Source organism: Odocoileus virginianus, chromosome 15 (genome assembly GCF_023699985.2).
Source record: "Odocoileus virginianus isolate 20LAN1187 ecotype Illinois chromosome 15, Ovbor_1.2, whole genome shotgun sequence".
Classification (NCBI taxonomy): Eukaryota; Metazoa; Chordata; class Mammalia; order Artiodactyla; family Cervidae; genus Odocoileus; species Odocoileus virginianus.
In genome coordinates, this window is record NC_069688.1 from 46,648,937 (window position 1) to 46,654,643 (window position 5,707).

Here is a 5,707-nt window from a genome sequence, read left to right on the forward strand (position 1 = left end):
CTTAGTTGTATTTACTTTGTTATATGCAGAGGAATGCATTGTAAATATGATATATTTTCCTACTTTTGAATTAAACTATAATTTATATAAAATCCTGATAGTAATCCCTGTATGGAAAGACAAGTTGGATTGGCATTTGGAATTTTAGAGGTAATGTCATTTGAATGCCTCCTGTGTACCCCTAAATTAACAAGGCATAATTCCTGTTCTCTAAGGGCATACAGACTTGCAGGATGAATCAGCATTAAATAACTACAGTTCTAGATTAAGAACATGGAAGATTTCTACAAACCCTGCAAGAGTTCTGAGGATTCATGCCATTTGAACAATGGTTGCAGCACCCCTTACTGCTCTGTGCCATCTGTGTCTGCTAACATGCTTGAGGATGAAGCAGTAAATGAGCTACACAACATTCCTGCCTTTAGAGAATTCTCATTTTTTTGTGTGAGTGACCAAAATATGCATAATATAACTTCAGGTATTAAATGCTACAAGTAACTAAGGAATAGTGGGAATAGTGTTGCTATGTCACGTAGGACAGTTGAGGTCGGGAAAGGTCTCTTTGAGGAGGTAGTATTTGAAACATTGACATAAGTGAGGAAGCAAGTCACTATGATATGTCAATGTGTGAAAACGAGTCAATCTAAGAAATGGAAACTGTTATTTGAGTCAATTTTGAGGATTAAACCCAGGAGGAGCATATCAGAAAGCTCTGAGAAGTGAAGTAAAGGCACAGTTTTAGAAGCTTGTTGAGACAGAGCTGTTCCTTAAGTGATGTATTATTAATAGTTTATACAATCCAGATCTAAGCATCATCATGACCCCTTATAAGATCAAGAAGGAATGTTATCTTTTAAGGAGCTGTCTTGATACTAGGAGAATGTTTCTGTTTATAGTTGAGCAGGTATTTCTGATGAGGAAGTTTGGTGGATGCATAATGCAGATACACAATGCACAGTAGTGGGGACAGAGGCTACCAAAGGGCAGAGAAAAAATTGTTTAAATTTTACTTGTCTTGCCATAAAACATGAACTTTAATAATCAATGGGGGGAAACTGTGAAGTAGTATTTCACTAGAAAGTATTAGGTGATCGACTGGTCACTCAAAACCAGGGTCACTGCTTGCCTGCCCTAGGGTCTGTCGTGTCCCTCCATGTCAAGTTCTAATCGCCCGATTCTCTCCTTTCCGGGGAACTGTACTAGCAGGATGTTTGGCAAGGACTGACATTCAATTCTAAGTTGTCAAATAAGACTTTCAAGCCCACTTTCCTCACATGTGTGTTGTGTATATCCATGATGTTTTAGAGAACTGCAGACGTGATCTAGAGTTTCAAGTCATTTAGACATTATCTTAGTACAAGTAGGTGATGCAGCTTGAAAGGCAGGAAAATATCAACTTATAAGTTCCAGAAACTAAATTAATAGTGGTAGCAATATCATTAGCAAAGATTTAAGCCAAAATCCTCCTGAAGCAAATCATCTTCCTAGTATTTTCCCTAAACTTGGAGTAAGAAGATTGTTCAGAGCAAACTTTGACACTTCATGGGTCATAAGATGAGTTAAGAAATAAGAGGGTATCACTTAGTGAAGTTGGTGGTAACTTAAGATTGCACAGTGCTAGAATTAATTTTAAAATAAAATGTTTAGGGGCCATCTTTGAGAAGAGAAATCCATCAAGGCAACCTGGGAGTACTGGATGTAGTTAATTGTCCACAAACCCAGCACTTGAATTGATATTTGAAACTTGCATGTGGTTGAGCCCAAGAAATACATTTGGCTCATTGGCAAAATTGTGAGCAATTGTCAGAGTAGTCAATATACAGGCCTGCTCTGATATCTTGGGTTAGCTATCTCCTTCAGATGTTATCTTCTCAAACTGGTCTGGTAGTGCTGGTCTTAATCTAAGTCAAGTGTCAGAAACAGGAGTTGCCGTTCATTCAGCAGAGGCCTGATAAGGTCCCTTCAAAAGTGGCCAAGTCCTTTGTCTTTTCCAGTATGCATCATCTCCTGGTTGCAGGTCATGGTGCATTATTGATTTCTTCCAAAGTTAGATTACTGTGATAAACTTTGGAAACAGAGGGTCTTTTTAATGACTAAACTTTACAAGGCGTTATCTAGAAAGTGAATCTTAGTAAATACAGACCTAAATTAACAAAACTAAAATTCAGTGTTAGTTGAAACAATTTTTTTTTTTTTCTAAAGGTACCCTCACTTCTACCAAATTGAAACTTACTTGTTCACAAAATAAGTCTGGCTAATTGACTACAGAGACTTCTGAATTGGCTATGCTGGAACCTTTCATGAAGACTCTCAGATTGAGCTTTAAAAACCTCAAGGTTAGGAAAGTCATTCCAAAGGTGTGTCAGCAGTGATATTTCAGACAAAAATTATAACCATACGCAGTTCACCCAGTTCCATGTGACTAATCGTTGACCTTTGTTTTCTGTTAACAGTTATATGAAGCCATCCAGTTTTCATTAGAATTCTTTCTTACGCAGTTCAGCAGTATGATGTGACTATTAATCAGAAATCTGTACTTGTCAAGAAGTACTTTGTGAATTTTCTTTAAGGATGAAACATTTTTTGCAAAAAGCAAAGTACAATGATAACTGTCTATAAATGACAAAAGACTTTAACCAAGGATAAACATCTGATTATAATGCAGTTGGAAAACTTGGTTACTGCTGTGACATACAATTTAAGATAATTACTAAAATGACTGACAGTCATTTACTAGGACCTAGTATGTGTATTAATGTTAGGTAGTTAGAATGGGAAAAAGGAATCCAAAATGGCGGTGGCTAAAAGACAAAGGGAAAAGCCTGTGAAAAGAGAACAAAGGAAGGTCCAAGGGCCGGAGTGAGGACCTCAGGTGAAACAAACAGTCCTCTTGGCTAGGCCAATTTACATAGGGCAGGCTCAAGGGGAGGAGAAAAAACAGAGAGGAGCCAAAATTGAGGGGGTGGGGGTGGGTGCGGTGGGGCTTCTCTTCTCTTCGCGTCTTTTGGGTCGGCCCACTCTCATACCTCGAGGATATATTTTCGTTTGCCCAGTAAAACTGAGCTGTAACTTGGAGCTGTAACCCTGGTCGGTCCATCATTTCGAGTTTTTGCTGCGGTGAGACAGAACCAAGGAAATTACACACTCCCCCAACATCTATAGCGCTGTGACTCGGATTTAACCTGGCTGAGACAACCTCAGCTCGGCCCCCCACAAGGCAGAGACTAAGCACAGTAGAAGCCCAACCCAGCGAAAGCTCCTGTGGTGGAAGCTGAATGTGAAGAAACCCCAGCACGGGGAAGTGACAAGAAGCCCAGCGTGCTGGAAACCAGGACAGCAAAAACAATGTCAGCAGAAAGCTCACACGGCTCAGCCTCAGGTTCCAGGAGACCTCCGATTGGAGTAGGAAGTCCTTGCCCCTATAGCTGGAAGGACATACGGCTAACAAAATCTTAATTCCTTTACAATATCTCATTGCTTGTTTCCTCGAACCCCCTGCGAACGGGCGAGGGGCAGTGGATGACCCAGGGTGTCCCAAAGGCCCTACTACCTGCCATGCCTTAGTAATTGCTGCCCAAGAGGGTGGGGATTCTTCTGTCCTTAATCTTCTTTGTGCCAAGGATCAGGCCAATGAAAACTGTGAGCACAGGTCAGGTATTTAGCAGATTTTCCAGCAGGTTATGAAGGGTATTCCTCAGCACATTTTTTCCACTGCTTTTTCCTCCCGTCCTTCAGCTCTTCTCTACTGGGACTTGAGCCTGGCCAAAACCCCACAGTGCCTGGCTTCAGGACCTAATGAAGTTCAAACTCTTGATGTCTCATTGCAAAAAATTCAGTGAGAGACACAGCAATAGGTAAGAGGTGGATTTATTCGAGGTCAGAGACACACACACTCCAAGAGTGTGGGCCATCACAGAGGGGAAGGGCCATGGAATAGGATGTGGTTAGTTTTTGAGGGCTGGATGATTTCATATGCTAATTAGTGGGAGGATCGTTCCATTGGGGAACCACCCACTCCTCTGTCTTCTGACAGTGACTTGAAACTGTCCTGGCACCTCTGGGTGTGTCATTTAGCTTGACGATTGAGGTTCAAGGTTTAGTTGAATTTGACTTGTCATCTTGGACCCATTTGATTTTAATCAGTTTATGTTATGCCCTTGGGCTGTCATTCTTTCAAAATTTGTGCCCTGCCCCCTTCCCTCCTGTTTCATGATCTTTTCCTGAGCCCCCTCCAGGCCCACAATGTTGCCTCTGCAATCTTCAGGAGGGACAACCAGAAAATAGTTGGCCCTTGGGAGAGAAATACTATGTAATATCCAATTCCTCCAGATATTCAGGCCTTCATCTTCCATGTTTCCTACAACATGTACGACAACAGCCCGTCTCAGTGGACCTGCTAGGGTGGGTGACAGGCACACAATGCCTGCTAGAAGTCATCTGTTGGTGGTATCCAAGGGCAGCTGGGCTTCTGGGGATAATGTTTGCAGCTTTGGGAATAGCCCTGCAGGCCGTTTGGGCCCAAACCATTACCACCCTTCCTAAAGTTACAAACATACTCCCGGATCAAATCTCCACTCCACTTTTGTGGAACATCTGGTCTATTGCCTCATCAATTTGTTCTTAAGCCACTTACTAACTCCTACCACCAGGACCCTGCCCCCTTGTAGGCAACATTGTTCCACCCCACTTATTATTAAAATGCTCCTAGTGCTCCTAACAGGGCCACATAACCCACTCCTTTGTCATTACTTCTGTTATTTCCTAGAGTGGGTCTATGACAAAGAAATGTTTACCACTGGAGACACCCTAAGCTGCCCTTATGAAAGACTAGGGGAGGAAATCAGTGACTTACATTCCCTTAGAGCAATAAGAGGGTAAGTCTTATGGCTCTTTCACCAGGTTCCCAGTCTCAGGGAACAGACTTGGATTGCTTTACATCATGATATCTATTCCCATCCATGGTGGACAAGCCAGCAATGAGTTAAGATTACAACCCCTTAATCCTACCCAGCACTGGTCACACTGGAGACCTTGGGGATGCCCAACTCCAATCTGAGGGTCCCAGGAGGTTGACCTGCCTCAACTTGCTTAGGGATCTGGTCCTCGGGAGGCTGCCATGCCTCAACCTGCTCAGGGATCCAATAGTCCAGGGGTCCCAGGAGGTTGACATGCCTCAACCTGCCCAGGGACCCAATTCTCAGGAGGCCAACTTGCCTTAACCTGCCCAGGGATTCGATCTTCAGGAGGTTGTCATGCCTCAACCTGCGTGGGGATCTGTATCCTGACTCGGGGATGCCCGGCTCTCAAGTTGCAACAGTACTGGGTAAGATAAGCTTTGGAAAGACTCACCCGTCAGGAAGTCCACCCATGGAAATAGAAGGAAACTTATCAGTTGTGGGACTGTGCTTGGTCTCAGCAATAACTTAGGAGTGCAAGGAGAACCCTATTGCCTTTCTGGAAAGTCTAAAAGAGGCCCTCCAAAAGTTAATCTGGACTTAGACTCTTACAAGGGACAAGTGATTTTAAAGGACAAGTTCCTGTCCCAGTGTGCATGAGACATCAGGATAAAGTTACAACAGCTACAGCAGCAGGACTCTGCTGCCTCTTTAGATGAAATGGTTCAGACAGCCACCAATACCTTTTATAACAGAGAACAGAAGAGGAAAGACAAGGCCCAGGAAAGGGAGAAAAGGAAAGAGACGAACCA